The following is a 17,133-nucleotide window of genomic DNA, read 5'->3' on the forward strand; positions in this document are numbered from 1 at the left end:
CTGTTCTTCCCTGACCTCTTGCCAGGACAGGGCTGGCTGTAGCCCTGCACCTCCAGGGCGCATGGCCTTCGGGCCATGTGCTCTAGGCTTCCTGGCCTAGATGTTCATCCACGTGGCTGGTTCCTGGTGCTTGGTATGAACCCCCATTTACTTCTCTCTCCTAAATAAAGCTCTCACTCTCCTATGCATCCTTTTCACTAAATAAAAGCTTAAAACGTACCATGCTGCCTCATTTATCTGTGCCGGTATTTAGAATTCTTCTCTAAATATTAGGCAAGAATCTTCTCGGGCTTATTAATATCGGGGATTTAGTAATAAGCCCGTAGTGAAATCGTAAGGCACCCCAAATTCCAGTAGTACATGTGGCACCCCGGCTAGCATTTCTATGGAACTTTAAGGGGCCACAATTTAGTGTAGATTTTAGGGGGTCTTGTCCGATTTCATTTCCACTCACTAGCAATCCCTTATATGCAGAATATAGTCCAAGCAGAATCACCATCAACACTAGCCCCAGCCCTTACCCCAGAAATCTTCTCATTGATCTGTGAGGAATTTCTACCCAGTTTTCCACCTCCCACCACGTCCTCTCCAAATCACACAGTGTCAACCCAGTTGTTACTGTTCTGTCATCAACAGAGACACATTTCCCAAGGAGATCAGATACGTACATCAGATTTCCAAACTGTTACAGAGTTGAATTTAGGGCTCTGGTGGGAAAAACACATACAAGTGAGGTCAAAGGCTTGACAAAGTTTGCATAGCTAAAGAAATCAACAAGCAACAAGTGGAACACAGATAAATATTGAATCTTAACCCAGCCTTTACCTACATACCACAAAATAACACAAATATATAGAAAATGCAATCAGTGACTTTTAAAGAACTTTGCTTTGAGATAACCAGGTTCACATGCAGTAGTGGATGCACTGAAAAACCAGATAACACAGTGCCCACACCCAGGAGACGCGAGCTATTAGGTAAGGAGGAAATACGGAAAGGGTTTCCAGAAGGAACTTTGAGGAGTGTTCTCTTTACAGAATGTTTAAAGTGTACACACATAGTACCTTAAATAATCCTTCCAATGACCCCATTAAACAGATGAGAAGACTGCTCTCAGAATAACCTGTCCAAGATTATTCTGTCCCACTATGTACTAAATGCAGATGTATCTAGCTCCAAACTTATCCTCTGGAGATAAGACAGGGTCTGTGCTTCAAAGACAAGCTCGAATATAAAACTGGTTGCTAACAGCAGGTTGCCCATTCAGGTATAGGAGCAGAGAATGGTGGTTCAAAAAATAAAAACAGTGAACTGCTCTTGGCAACCATGTGGATCATAATTTGATTCCTTTCTGCTGCAAACTAACAAAAGGGAGGTAGTATGCAGAAACTGAAGAGCCTGAGACTAAGAGGTAAGAGAACCAGGGCAAAGAAATCCAGTTCTGCCACTAACTAGCTAAGTACTCTTGTGCAAATCATTTGCCTCCTCTGGCTTTCTAATACCAGAGGTTAAACTATGAGATACACAAGGACCTCTTTAGCTTTGACCTTCCAGGAGTCACTCTATTACCAGGGTATGTGAGCAAATGTGGTCTGAGAAATGCTGGCAAAGAAAGCTGTGTGAGGGAAATGAAAATGAAGGTATTGCATGGGTTTCAAGTTAATCTCGGGCATACTTCCTCATGCTGCTACCCACTTATGTGAGTCCCCATGGAACATTTGAGGGTAGGGCTGGAAAAGAGGCTGAGAAGAAAGGAGAAAATATCAGCCAGCGCCGCAGCTCAATAGGCTAATCTTCCACCTAGCAGTGCCAGCACACTGGGTTCTAGTCCCGGTTGGGGCGCCGGATTCTGTCCCGGTTGCCCCTCTTCCAGGCCAGCTCTCTGCTGTGGCCAGGGAGTACAATGGAGGATGGCCCAAGTGCTTGGGCCCTGCACCCCATGGGAGACCAGGAGAAGCACCCGGCTCCTGCCATCGGATCAGTGCGGTGCGCCGGCCGCAGCGGCCATTGGAGGGTGAACGAATGGCAAAGGAAGACCTTTCTCTCTGTCTCTCTCTCACTATCCACTCTGCCTGTCAAAAAAAAAAAAAAGGAGAAAATGTCTTTGCAGAGCCTGAAAGTCATGCTTTGGAGTCTGGATTCATCTTAGAGGTTTCATGAACAGGCATGATAGGAGTAAGACCTCAGTCTTAAAACCTATGGAAGGTCTGGCGCCATGACGCACTAGGTTAACCCTCCACCTGCGGCGCTGGCATCCCATATGGGCGCCAGTTCTAGTCCCGGTTGCTCTTCTTCCAGTCCAGCTCTCTGCTGTGGCCTGGGAAGGCAGTGGAGGATGGCCCAAGTGCTTGGGCCCCTGTACCCACATGGGAGACCAGTAAGAAGCACCTGGCTCCTGGCTTCGGATTGGCGCAGCTCTTGTGGTTGCAGCCATTTGGAGAGTGAACCAATGGAAGGAAGACCTTTCTCTGTCTCTGTCTCTCTCTCTCTGTAACTCTACCTATCAAATAAACAAATAAAATCTTTTTAAAAAATATGGAAAGAAACAGATAATATTTCAGGCGCAAAGACTGGAGTAGGGAAGGTTAATAAATTGATAATTAAGTCCCAGTGAGAGATGATTAAGATCTAGCCTTTAGTGGTAGCAACGTATCAGGCAAAACATGTTCAGAGACAAAACCACATAATGAAAGTAGTTACCTACTTTGCCTATGAGCAGACTTGGTTCTGTGTACAAAACTAACTTCCTCAAGATGAAACTCCACAAGCTCTTTGCATCTATGATCCTGGGGGCAGCCACAAGCCAAAAAGGGCCTCTCTGACCAGTCGAAGGGGAAGAAGGAAGTATAGGATCAGCAAAGACCAAACAACAGGCCACTGAGTAAGGATGCAGGACAGAGAGCTCAACATTCTGCTGAGGGCTGCTACTGCAGAAACTTCAGTTAAGAAGTCATGTCTTGGAGGCAAACATTATGGCAGTTGGTTAAGCAGCTGTTTAGGATACATGCATCCCATATCAAGTGCCAGTTTGAGTCTCAGCTACTAAACTACTTGTCCAGCTTCCTGCTAGTGCATCCTGTTAGACAGCAGATGATGGTTCAAGTGCGTGGGCTTGAGAATCCATGTGGGACACCTGGATGGAGTTCTGGTCTACTGGATTTGGCTTGGCCCCACCCAGGCTGTTACAGATTATGGGAAGCAAACCAGTGAATTGAAGAATTCTCTTTTTCTCTCTGTTGCTCCACCTTTCAAGTAGATGAAAATAAACATTAAAAAAAAAAAGTCTGTGCCCTGAGCAGAAAGGTGCCTTTCTGTGTTTGGATGGCTCTTGATGTCTTTCACATAGAGGTTCTGATCATTTTCAATGAATGTATATTAAGGAAAATTACCCAAAACTCGGAAGGCAAAAAGATGGTTGTGTGACTTTTTAAAGTCAGGTTAGAATATTCTTCTTAATGTACCTGAGAGTCACCTGACACTCTTGGAAAACAGAATTGTTTGATTTATTCTTCAGAAATGATTAGGGCTCAAATATCTTACAATTCTGCAAAGTTAGAGGTTCGCGTGTGGAAAACCTGAAGGTGCACTTTTTTAAGCAGAGAAGATAACTCCAAAGATTACATATTCATTAGGATGCTAACCAATTTCTGATCTAATTTAGCAAATCTTACTTCAGCAGTTCTTTTCCACTAATAATCTAATTCCATTTTCTTAGCGATTCTCTTTCTGGTTTCACATTAATGAGTTAAAACACAACTTGAAACATGCTCACTGCATGCCTGAGAATCACATCCTGACAGAGGTACACACATCCACAGGCCTACCTACTTCATAGGAACCAGATGTCAGGAGGCAAGAGAAGCCTGACATTCAGGCACAGGATGCCAGTCAATGGTAGTTGCTCACAGAATGATATAGTAACACACGGCTCAGTACAGAGAGGGCACCAGGCTGACAGGGCACCTACCACTAATTCTCTGTGTGATGTGGGGCATATGACTGCCCTTTGCTGGGCTTCCATTTCACAATTCTAAGTTCAGTTCAGTGTTGTTTTACAAACTGTGTTCCTAGAAACCCTGTAAGCTTGAGGTATATGGCTGCTGGGCTATCTTTGGTAAAGGCAATGGGGAGGCTAAGCACCCTGCTGCAGCTACTGTAATCACAGCTCTGTTTCGCATATTTTACATTTACATGATAACTATCAGTTAAAGTCTCTTAGCAAGCCAATGTCCCATGGCAAAAGAATGGCAAAGAATCCTGGGGAAACAATAAATTGCTAATATCTCTTCTTAACCTATGCTAATCACTAGAAGGGATTTCCTTAGGAAGGTCCCTAGTACTTGTGAATGTGTGAGGCAGGGGACAAAAGGGTAGAGGAGGGTTGGGAAAGAGGGGTATCTGCCCCTTTTGCAAGAGAAGACTGGGTAGGCTTCAAGGCCAGAATCTCTCCGGGAGGACTTCAGACTCACTGGTATTATCAAAATGAAAGATCTGGACTCTAGCCTCCCAGCTTAGCCACACAGAAGCAGATTCCTTCAATTTCCTCACTGAATGATCTCTGAAGGTAAAATCTTTATCAAGTGAAGATCGAATACAGATGGGAGGACCTCCCAGGAGAGTCTTATTCCAAAACTTCTACTTGTGTTAACATCTCCTCTCCATAAAGGTCCCTGGAGAAGCCTCATCAAGCCCAAGATGTACAGACCCCTTTCTCTGTCCTTCCCTGCACTTCAGAGTTGGGAACACAAGTAGGGGTATGCTGGGACTTTTACTAGAGATTCTGTTCCACACTGAAGATAGAAACTTGGCCTCTCATTCAGTGCCTGGATCTCTGGACTCTACACCTGTGTTCTGGATAAGTTGGTTTGAGGCAGGGCAGAGCAGAAACTTGGGAAAATAACTCCCTAAAGGCAGGAAGATGGTCCCACTATGGACAGGTCACCAAATGCCTCTTCTTGGACACCCCTGAACATCCTACCCCCTTCAAAGGGCCATCTATGGATAGAGGCCAGGGAGGCAGGGATGGTACTCAGGAAGCAGCTCAGTGTATGGGGTTAAAAAGACTTGAGTTCAAACCCTAGTTCTTTCACAGCCTAGATATGTGACCTTGGTAAATTCATGTACTTCATTGAGCCTCAGCTTTTGCCTCTGGAGCTATTAATAGCTTAATGAGTTATAAAGATTAAGGGAGATAGTCTATTTAAAGTACTGATCACAGTATCTGGCACACAATACATGTTAGTTCAACTCAAGACAGAAAGGGCAAACTAGCAAAAGAAGACTGAATTCACATGACAGGTAGGGAAAACTTGGGAGACAAATCCCAGCCAGCAGATCAGAGCCGAGTGTGGCTCAGAATGGGAATGGGCTGATTTGGAGACTCTGCTGTGCTATTTTAAGAGCATCTGGATCCTGTACCAGCCAAAGCAAATCAAACCCAAGTGCTTATGGAGCACTTGTTTCTAAAACAAGTATGGGCTGTGTTACTGACACACGCCACAGGGGAATTAAGAAGGCTGTTGGCAGAGATGTTAAGAAAGCTGACATGCTTCAGTTCCAATCAAAGCCACTACATACATATGCATTCAACTGACCTGAGCTCTAGAGAAGAAAATCCTAGAACAAGACATAAGAGAGCTGGGTTCTGATCAAGCTTGAATCTGAGCAGGTGACTTTACCTCCTTAGCCTCAGTTTCTACTTCCTTCTACTGAATAACAACTCTTGATGTGCCCACTCTGTTATCACTGTCCCCACTTTCAGGTGAAACTGTAGTCCAGAAAGACAAAGCTAGTATTGACAGGAATTTGCATTCACAGTCTGCTGTCAAAGCCTTTCTACTCTGCTGCCTTATCTCTCAGTATTAAATGAGAGGGCTTCATCAGTTGGACCAAAGCATTTCTGCAGTTGAAAACTAGATGTTCTTAGTGGCCTAAAACTGTGGTTTAAAGAGCATCCTATACCTCAGGGCTAGATACAGCCTTGTGTGTTGAACAGCCTTCTCACATAAATGCAGTCCTCAACACCAAGAGTAAAAGCTGAGATACAAACACAACTTCAGAACCAGAAGAATGTGGACAATGAAATTTCATCAAGTTAGCCTTGGAGAGGCCCCTGGAGAATACATTGCCAGATCAACTCCTTTTACAAATGGGGATATGGGATCATCACTGTGGTATTGTGGTGCAGAGAGTTAAGTTGGTGTCTGCAACACTGGCTCCTGTATCAGAGCACGAGTTTGAGTTCCAGCTGCCTACTTCGAGTCCAGCTCCCTACTTACTGTGCTTGGAAAGGCAGCAGAAGATGGGCCAAGTACCTGGGACCCTGACACTCACATGGGAGACCAGCATGCAGCTTCTGGCTCCCAGCTTTGGTTTGGCCCAGCCCAGCCATCGCTGGGCTGAATTACCAAAATTCATCTGAGGTGTGAACCGGTGGATGGAAAAATCTCTCACTGCTTTTTAAGCAAACAAATAAGCAAATAAATCTTTTTTTTAAATATAGGAAAATGGAGGCTATAAAAAAAGAGAAATAGCTTAACTAGGAACACTTAGCCAATAGGTGACAGAGAACAAACCGGGTTCCGGGTTCCACGGTTTCTCTCACACTCGCCAACTACTCAGTCTCCAACCTTCCAGGTCAGGTGCAGGCAGCTATTTCACACAATGGAACATCCACATTCTGAATCAGAGTGCTTGGGTTTCAGTTCTGGCTCCCGTTCAGATTCTACATCCCTACCAATGCGTAACTTGAGAAGCACCATGTGATGATTAAAGGCACCCAGATTGAGTTCTGGGTTCCTGGCATAGCCTGGGCTGTTGCAGGCATTGGAAAAAATGAACCAGCACATGAAAGATCTCTGTTTCTCTCTCTCTATGCCTTTCAAATAAGTAAGAAATAAGCAGCCTCCCAGGTATTCTGATCTTCTCTTTTTCTTTTCCAAATGCTAAGTGACAGGCAAATCACTGTCCCTGTAGCAGACTGTCAGTCACTCCCAATGCTGGGGCCAACACTGTGTCACAGTGAGTAAAGCCACCACCTGTGGCGCCAGTATCCCAAAAGAGTGCCAGTTCTAGTCATGGCTGTTCCACTTCTGGTCCAGCTTCCTGCTAATGTGCCTGGAAAAACAGCAGCAGAGGGCCCAAGTGTTTGGGCCCTTGTATCCACATGAGAGACCCAGATGAGACTCCTGGCTACAGATCAGCTCAACTCGGTCATTGTAGCCATCGAGGGAGTGAACCAGCAGATTGAAGATTTGTTTCCCCCTCTTTCTGTAACTCTCCCAAATAAATATTTAAAAAATTCCACTCCAATGCCTTCTCACTATATATTATGGGGGCTTTTTTCTTCTTACATAACTTAAGATTGAAGTTTGAGGCTTCTCCTTTGGCCTCACTTGCCTCTGTCTTTGGATCAAAGAACAATGTGCCTTTGGAACTGGAAGGGACATAAGCAACTACAGATCAACTTTCTACCTCATTTCCTTCTTATAGAGGTCCAAGAGTAAAATGGTTTTCCAAGGTTCAGCTAGGAGGACAAGGTTAAGAGCCTGAGTCAGGGCCCAGCACTGAGGCGCAGTGTGTTAAGCTACAGCCTGTGATGCTGTCATCCCATATGGGTGCCATTCAAGCCACAGTTGCTCCACTTCCAATCCAGCTCTCTGCTGTGGCCTGGGAAAGCAGTAGAAGATGACCCAAGTACTTGGGCTCCTGCACCCATATGGGAGACCAGGATGAAGCTCCCGGCTTCAGATTGGCCCAGCCCTGGCTATTGTGTCCTTTTAGCAAGTGAATGAACAAATGTAAGATTTCTCTCTCTGTAACTCTTTAAAGTAAATAAATAAATCTTAAAAAAACAAGAACCTGAGTCAATCTGACACCAAATATATGGTATCAGAATTTATTCCAGGGGGCCGGCTCTGTGCATGTAGCATGTAAAGCCACTGCCTACAATGCTGGCATCACATATGGGTGCTGGTACCTCTTGGGGCTGCCCTAACTCTGATGCAGCTCCCTGATGTTGGTCTAGAAAAAGCAGCAGAAGATGGACCAAGTGCTTGGGTCCCTGCTACCCATGTAGGAGATGTAGAAGAAGCTCCTGGTTCCTGGCTTCAGCCTGGCCCAGCCACAGCTCTTGTGGCCATGAATGTAGGGGGAATGAACCAGTGGATAGAAGCTCTCTCTGTCTCTCTCTCTCTCTCTCTCTGTAGGCCTTTCAAATAAATAAATATAATAAAAGAAAATTTATTCTAATCACCAAATGGCTGAACACCAATTCAAGCCAGACATGGTATTCATGTCCTATTAGCTTCACATTAACTAAAGTAGCCATTATTATGCCCATTTTGCAGATGAGAAAGTTACAGCTCAGAGATTAGTCACACAGGAAATAAATGTCATAGTAAAGGCTCAAATCTCAGTAAATCTGGCTTTAAAGTCTCCCAGTGCCCCCCTAAATCACATGGCCTATAATAAAGAGTGGGAAAGATACAGCTAATTCATCTTCCCAAACATCAGTTATGCTATAGATATCCTGTCTCTTGTCATATGCACTTAGTATAAAAATTCTTTACATATTATGCTAATTAGGAAGATGAGTGGGGGTGAATGTAGAGGTAAAGAATGGAGACTTGGGGCCAGCGCTATGGCATACAGGTAAAGCTGCCACTTGCAGTGCCAGCATCCCATACAGGTGTTGGTTCAAATCCCAGCTGCTCCACTTCCAATCCAGCTCTCTGCTATGGCCTAAGAAAGCAGTAGAAGATGGCCCAAGTCCTTGGATCCCTGCAACCACATGGAAGACCCGGAGGAAGCTCCTGCCTGCTGGTTTTGGATTGGCCCAGCTCCAGCTGTTGTGGCCATTTGGAGATTGGACCAGAGGATGGAAGACTTCTCTCTCTCTCTGTAACTCTAACTCTTTCAAATAAATTATCTTAAAAAAAAAAAAAAATGGAGACTCAGGTAACAGAAAATGATATATAATTGCAAAGAACCCATTTCTGATTTGTGTTCAAGAAATCTTTCCCAGTATACGTTTTGTGGGTTTTTTATTTTATTTTATTTTTTTCCCTGCACCTGCCCTATTGGATGGTAAGTCCCTTCTAATTTAGTCACCTCAGGGTTCTAGCAACACAGTTGCTGGTGGACCTTGGTTTCATGATCTGTTCTTTCCCAGTTTTCTAGCTTGGATTATGATCTCTTGGCCATATTCTTAAGCTCAGGACTCACTGCCATACCTACAACTGCCCTCTAGTTGATCTGACCTACAGGACTTGTCAATCCCTTTCCTATTTTCACTGATCTACTTGGGCTGCTGCTGTAGTGGGACAGATAGATCCTCTTTAATTTTAATAAAAACTGGAGAGGAAAGTAAGAGAACCCAGGATCTAGTAGGCCCCAGAGCCCTTTGCATGCTATTCTTTTTCCAGAGACGAGCTGAACTTTATTGCTTTGCTGTGACAGCAACTCTCAAGGAAGCCAGCTGTTTCTGGAACCAAATAAAATGTGGCCAAAATCCCTGGGTGGAGAGTGAACAGGGACAGCTGCTTCTTACAGGAATTGTGGCTTCCCTTAGATTCTCCCACAGAATTTTCCAGAAGCCATGTGAGGACTACAATGAGCCTCCTGTTTTTGTTGTTTGCTTTAAAGATTTATTTATCTATTTGAAAGGCAGAGGCGGGGGGGGGGGGGGGGAGCGGTCTTCCACCCATTGGTTTACTCCTCAAGTGGTTGTAACAGCCTGAGCTAAGCCAGTCTGAAGCCAGGAGCCAGGAGCTTCCTCTGGGTCTCCCACGTGGGTACAGGTGCCCAAGGATTTGGGCCACCTTCTACTGCTTTCCCAGGCCATTAGCAGGGAATTACCCTTGCACTCATGTGGGAGTCCCAGAGGAAGCTCCTGGCTCCTGGCTTTGGATTGGCCCAGTTCCACCCATTGTAGCCATTTGGGGAGTGAACCAGCAGATGGAAGACTCTTCTGTCTGTAACTCTGCCTCTCAAATAAAATCCTTTTTTAAAAAAAAGTATCATTTTGGGGGCCAGCACTGTGGCATAGCGGGTAAAGCTGCCTGCAGTGCTGGCATCCCATATGGGCGCCAGTTCGAGTCCTGGCTGCTCCACTTCCAATCTAGCTCTCTGCTACGGCCTGGGAAAGCAGTAGAAGATGGCCCAAGTCCTTGGGTCCCTGTACCTGCCTTCAGATAGGAGCAGCTCCAACCGCTGTACCCAACTGGGGAGTGAACCAGCAGATGGACTCTCTTTCTCTGCCTCTCCTTCTGTGTGTAACTCTGAATTTCAAATAAATCAATAAATCTTTTTTAAAAAGTATAATTTTTTTTTTATTTTTTTTTCATTTTTGATAGGCAGAGTGGACAGAGAGAGAGACAGAGAGAGAAAGGTCTTCCTTTGCCGTTGGTTCACCCTCCAATGGCCGCCGCTGCAGCCGGCGCACCGCACTGATCCGATGGCAGGAGCCAGGATCCAGGTGCTTTTTCCTGGTCTCCCATGGGGTGCAGGGCCCAAGCACCTGGGCCATCCTCCACTGCACTCCCTGGCCATAGCAGAGGGCTGGCCTGGAAGAGGGGCAACCGGGACAGAATCCGGCGCCCCGACCGGGACTAGAACCCGGTGTGCCGGCGCCGCAAGGTGGAAAGTATAATTTTTTAAAATATCCATGGGGCCAGTGCCGTGTTCTAGTCCCAGTTGCTACTCTTCCAGTCCAGCTCTCTGCTGTGGCCCAAGTCCTTGGGCCCTTGCACCCGCATGGGAGACCAGAAGGAAGCACCTGGCTCCTGGCTTTGGATTGGCGTAGCACCGGCCGTTGCGGCCATTTGGGGAGTGAACCAACGCAAGGAAGACCTTTCTCTCTGTCTCTCTCTGTCTATAACTCTACCTGTCAAATTTTTTATATATATATATATATATATATATATATATATATATATATATATATATATATGCTAGCAGTGAGCCTTACAGCCAGGGTACATACAAATCTGCACTTTGGGGCTGGCGCTGTGGTGCAGTGGGTAAAGCTGCCACCTACAGTGCCAGCATCCCATATGGGTGCTGGTTTAAGTTCCAACTGTTCTACTTCCAATCCAGCTCCCTGCTAATGTGCCTGGGAAAGCAGTGGAAGATGGCCCAACATTGGAGACCTGGAAGAAACTCCTGGCTCCTGGCTTTGACCTGGCCCAGCCCTGGCCATTGTAGCCATCTGAGGAACAAACCAGCAGATAGAAGATTGATTTCTCTTTCAAATAAGTAATCTTTAGAAAAAACAAATAAACCTGTATTCTGCAGCCTATATGATGCAAACCATAGCTGCCAGTGGTGCCTGGCTTTGTCTTCTGTGCCCCGGAAACCTTTTCCTTGCGGAAAGATTAAGTTGTAACAAGAGCCTGCAGACGAAGGGCATGAGAGAAAATTTACAGCACAGATTCCCAGAGGGACATCTTCCTTTTTTACGCTTGAGGAGTGTAGTGGCAAATAGGTCAGGATCTGAGATAACTTGGACACTTAGTAACACTTTCTTCTTACTTTTTCTGATTTCATTCATGCTGTTTTATAATTCTCAAAGCTTTCCAACTTCCACTTCTCATTTGATTCACTACAATACCCCAGCATGTCTGGTGTACACGCAATAGATAGATAGGGACGCACTCCAATTTTAAAAATAGGAAATTGAAGATTGTTCAGGGTCATGTATTGAGAGGATTAAAACCGAGGTTTCCAGGGGCAGACATTTGGCCTACATTTAACCTCTACTCCTGATTCAAACTCTGGTCTGATACATACCCTGAGAGGCAGCAAGTGATGGTCCAAGTAGTTGGGTCTCTGCCACCTATCTGGGAGACCTAGACTGTGATCCCAGCTCCCTGCTAAAGTCTAACCCAGCCCTGGCTGTTGGCAGTCATTTAGGGACTGAACTAGGGCATGGGAGATCTGTCTTTCTCTCTCTTTCAAATAAATACAAGTTAAACCTACCCCCACTACAGCTCCCCCAAACAAAAACCCCACCCAGGCTTCCCAACTTCAGTCCAGTTCTCCATGTTCCTATCTTGTGCTGGCCCCAATGTTTCTGGGTTCCCACATGTTAGATGTTTTCTTCTTCTTCTGGCCACAATTAGCCTGGACCTCTGCCTGCATAAAGATTCTTCCTTTCAGCCTGTTAGCCCCTTCACTAGAAATACCATTGCTGAGAAGATACCATCAACTCCTACCTGCCCTGCTGGGCCCTTCAAATAACTGAATCTTCTTCCTGAATTCCTAAGGAGGTCTGTCTTCTTGAACTTTATTAAAAAAAATTTGGATTTCAGGGCCAGTGCTATGGCGTATTAGGCTAAGCTTCTGCCTGCAGTGCTGGCATCCCATATGGGCATCTGGCTGCTCCTCTTCTGATCCAGCTCTCTGCTATGACCTGGGAAAGCAGTGGAAGATGGCCCAAGGCCTTGGGCCCCTGCACCCACATGGGAGACACTGAAGAAGCTCCTGGCTTCAAATCAGCTCAGCTCTGGCTGTTGCTGCCATTCGGGGAGTGAACCAGCAGATGGATTCTGTCTCTCCCTCTCTCCGTCTATAACTCTTATCTCTCAAATAAATGAATAAAATCAAAAAATAAATAAATAAATAAATAAATAAAAATCTGGATTTCAAGATTATCAGCCAAAAGAAACCCTGTCAAGTCAAAAGAAACAATGGTATTTACATTTTGACTGACCTGGGTTCTAATATCAGCTTTATAGATTCTCAGTTACCAACTGTGGGCAAATTACTTCAATGCCCTAAGCCTCAATTTCCTCATGTACAAAAGAGGTTTTGTCCAGATTAAATGAGACCTATAACACAACAAATTCTTCACGTGTTGGTTTCCCTGTCTTTCTCACCATTGGCGGTCTTCACTCTAAGATTTCCCTAACATCCCCTTCACACAGCCCTATTCCATCACCCTATTCTCACCACCACTCATGATCACATTTTGCAGGACTCAGAAAGGTACAGGATTCCCTCAAGCTGACCTGAGTCTGGCAGGTCACGAGAGAGAGTGAAGTCAGGAAAGTCTCCAAGGGCTGTGAGATGTTAACAGAGCTTGTGGGAGGACAAGTACAGATGCAGGCTCTAAATACTCCCCAGCAGAGAGCAGCTGGCACAAGCAATGAAGCCTACTTTACCTTATTCACGGAACATGATTCCAGACCTTCTGTGGCAGCTCCAAGAAAGTAATCTCAATCCTCTTCCCAGTCTAAGAGGCTACCTATGCCTACATCCAATCTTTCAGGCATGGAGTAGGAGAATAATGACCTAAATTATTTACTAAGGGTAAAAAGAACCTCCAAACTAATAACCTTGTAACTTGGCAAGCTTGACCAGTGTTTGCCCATATGCCCTCACTCACCAGTAACCAGGCTGAGCTCAGCCAGCTATTTCTTCCTTTGGGTTACCAAGATGAACAGCAGCTGCCTCTGGGAACAGGGCTCACCTATAACAGAGAGAAGTCTGTCAGAGTCTTGTTCAGAAAAGGCAGGAGCTTTGGGCAGTTTGGGATACATTTTGTGGCCTATTAAAAGATAGATTAATTAATAAATATATCATTTCAGGTAATGCCAAGTGCTGTGAAGAAAAATGAAGCAGAAGAAGGAAAGAATGAATGACAAGGGGTGAGGGTAGTCTATTTTAGACAAAATGGTCAGAGAAGGCCTCTTCAAAGCTGACACCTGGACAGAAACCTGGTGAAGATCTGAGGGAAGTGTTGCAGAGAGGGCAAGCAGCAAGCACAAAGGCCCTGAGGTGGAGATGGCGGGCAGGATGAAGGTGGTACTTGAGTAAGAAAGCCACCAGAACCAGAAGGGAGTGAAGAGCAGGATGAAGCACAAAAGACACAGAGGAATTACTTATTTTTTTTCCGTATGAGAAAGCAGAGCCTCGGAGGCTAGGTAACTTGCTCCTAACTGATTAAGGCAGTGGCAGAACTAGGAATGGAACTCAGCCTTGTGAACATCTGGCTCACTTCCCGGTAGGTTCCTCCAGCAGGGACAAACTGAGTACTCTGACTGACTTCGGGTTTCTCTGCTTCCCTTCTTCCTCTGTTGTCTGAGCATGCTGAAGAACAGAGAAACTCCCATGGATTTTCAGGAATAAGGGGCAGAGGTGACTCTGAGGTAAGAACAATAGCACATGTCGAGCATTATTGTAAACCTCTTATTTATAAATTTAATCTCTGCAATAATCTTGTAAGGCTGGTGTGTTACATTTTGTATTTTACCAGCAGAGAAATTAAGATAAAAATAAGTAAAGTAAATGTACCCCAAGTCACACAATAGCTGGTGGAGCAAGGACTTGAACAGAGAAGTCCAACTCCAGAGCTTGTCCTCTTAACTGCACACTACCTCACTCCTCAAAAACAAAACAAATGGGGCCGGTGCTGTGGCACAGCGGGTTAAGGCCCTGGCCTGAAGCGCTGGCATCCCATATGGGCGCCAGTTCGAGTCCCAGCTGCTCCACTTCCAATCTAGCTCTCTGTTAGGGCCTGGGAAAGCAGTGGAGGATGGCCCAAGTCCTTGGGCCCCTGTACCCACGTTGGAGACCCGGAAGAAGCTCTTGGCTCCTGGCTTCAGAAAGGCACAGCTCTGGCCATTGCCGCCAATTGGGGATTGAACCCAATTGGCTGGATTGGAAGAGAAACAACTGGCACTGCAAGCAGTGGAATGCTAGCACTGCAGGCGGTGGCTTTACCCATGACGCAGCAGCACCGGCCCCGACAACAATCATTTAATAGCCATTAACATTTACCATACACTTGGAAATAGACTAAGACCTTACAGCACTCTTATTTCAGAGAGGGAGTAAGAGTTACTCGAAGAATGAGTAGGGGATCTTTGGGGAGCTCCCGGCCCAAAACAGAGAAGCAAACATATGGAACTTAAGGATCTCTGCAGCCCTGGGTCAAAAGACATAGGCAGAGGCACTAGCTGTTAGGTGCGGCAAGGGGATTGAACAATCAGCACCTCCAGTTCAACCTGTCAACAAACTGATCTCCTGCTTTATTCTCCAGCCTCCACGGTTCAGCAAATGATATAACCAGGCACTCAGCCTTCAAATATTCATGCTCTCAAGACCTGCTTCCCTATTCCCACAATTACCAAGTCCTTGTGGGTTTGGTTTGTTGCTCTAAGAGATCTTCAACCAAGCTACTCTTTATTTCCTACAGTGTCAACTTCCTCTTGGTTCAGGATCACATTATCCCTTGCCTGTCCTGCTGGAATATTTCTTTCAATCCACCAGCATAATTAAGGACAGACTGTTAAATCAGTCTCTTCCCTGAGGTCTTCTACTAGTCTTCTTCCACCTTCCTGATCCAATCCATCTGACCCACACTGCCAGATATTTAATGGTCCTCAAAGCCACTCCCATGCTTTCAAAGAAAAAGAAAAAAAAAAAAAAAAAAAAAAAAGTCATGGTAGCCCTCTGCCCTCAGCCTCACTCTTTAGGTAAGACCTAATCTGGTCATCATCATCTGCCTGACCTCCAACCCCAGGCTTTCCAGATCCTATATTTTTATCTATGCAACTGTCTCCCTGGAGTGCTTTTTCTTTTGTACATTCAAATACTCCTTAATCTTAAGGCATATCTCTGAAGTCATCCTGACTCCTTCCTCACCATTCTGCTATATTCCTGAAACATCTCCAGCTTGTGGCTACATTTGGTTCTGGCCCGACCATTAGCCAAGACCTCTTCCCTCCTTTTTCCCTACAGAGAGTTCTACGACCTCCAGATAATGAGAACCTAGTAAATTAAGATGTTTCCATTCTGAGCTTCAGAATCCTACAAAATTCTTCCTACCAATACAGGTATTTTTTTTGGAATCAACATGAAAGGGCAAGAGTTAGGGGAGACTTTCAACCAGGTCTTTAACACCTTTTCCTGCCAACCTAAAGCCATTAAGCCCATGCATAAGCCTTTAATCTACCTACTCAGTCTAAAAACATATCCTAGGGCATGAATTTCCCCAGCAGCTAAGACACTGGTTAAGATTCCTTTGTCAGGCCGGCGCCACATCTCAATAGGCTAATTCTCCGCCTGTGGCGCCGGCACTCCGGGTTATAGGCCTGGTCGGGGTGCTGGATTCTGTCCCGGTTGCTCCTCTTCCAGTCCAGCTCTCTGCTGTGGCCCAGGAGAGCAGTGGAGGATGGCCCAAGTGCTTGGGCCCTACACCTGCAAGGGAGACCAGGAGGAAACACCTGGCTTCTGGCTACGGATCAGCGCAGTGCGGTGCAGCGGCCATTGGGGGGTGAACCAACGGAAAAAGGAAGACCTTTCTCTCTCTCTGTCTACTCTGCTTGTCAAAAAAATAAAAAATAAAAAAAAATTTTTAAAAGATTCCTATGTCTTGGCTGGCACCGCAGCTCACTTGGCTAATCCTACGCCTGTGGCACTGGTACCCCGGGTTCTAGTCCCAGTTGGGGAGCCGGATTTTGTCCCGGTTGCTCCTCTTCCAGTCCAGCCCTCTGCTGTGGCCCGGGAAGGCAGTGGAGGATGGCCCAAGTGTTTGGGCCCTGCACCCACATGGGAGACCAGGAGGAAGTGCCTGGCTCCTGGCTTTGGATTGGTGCAGCTCCAGCCATTGCGACCAACTGGGGAGTGAACCAGCAGATGGAAGATCTCTCTCTCTGCCGCTGATTCTCTATGTAACTCTGACTTTCAATAAATAAATCTTAAAAAAAAATAAAACCGGGAAAGGGAAGGGTTGAAAGGGGAGAGGGTAAGGAAGGAAGACAAAAAGGAAGGGGATGCCAGGGCAGGACTGAAACATCTGAGACCTTACTTTGGAAAGAGTTTATTTTTCCTTTTAATTCCAGAATGAAGGGTTTTTTGGTTTTGCTTTTAAGAGCAACAGTAGGAATTCCTTTTTATAATTTCTTTCTACTTGAGACAGAAAGCGAACCGCCAATCACTAGTACATTCCCCAAACATCCACCATAGTTGGAGTCAGGAACTCAATCCAGGTCTCCCATATAGGTAGCAAGAACCTGCTACTTGAGCCCTCAACCCTGCCTCGAAGGGTCTGCATGAACAGGAAATTAGAATTAGCAGCTGGGACCAGGAATTGAATCCAAGTACTAAAATGTGGTTCACGGGTGTCAT

General features: G+C 45.7%; 1 protein-coding gene across 17 annotated transcripts in view; it reads right to left on the reverse strand.

Moving 5' to 3' along the window:
* Nucleotides 1-17,133, reverse strand: part of RALY (RALY heterogeneous nuclear ribonucleoprotein) — a 230,131-nt gene that overhangs the window by 34,568 nt on the left and 178,430 nt on the right. For 14 of the 17 annotated variants that reach the window (XM_051846176.2, XM_008256096.4, XM_070051943.1 and 11 more), the window contains one exon: nucleotides 13,388-13,471. The exons of 2 other annotated variants lie outside the window; for them this stretch is intronic. The gene's annotated coding sequence lies outside the window, so the exon portion shown is untranslated. Of the gene's footprint in view, nucleotides 1-668; nucleotides 708-13,387; nucleotides 13,472-17,133 lie in introns of all 17 variants that reach the window. One more of the 17 variants, XM_070051945.1, reaches the window with a different exon arrangement.

The sequence above is a fragment of the Oryctolagus cuniculus genome, chromosome 11 (genome assembly GCF_964237555.1).
Source record: "Oryctolagus cuniculus chromosome 11, mOryCun1.1, whole genome shotgun sequence".
Taxonomy (NCBI): domain Eukaryota; kingdom Metazoa; phylum Chordata; class Mammalia; order Lagomorpha; family Leporidae; genus Oryctolagus; species Oryctolagus cuniculus.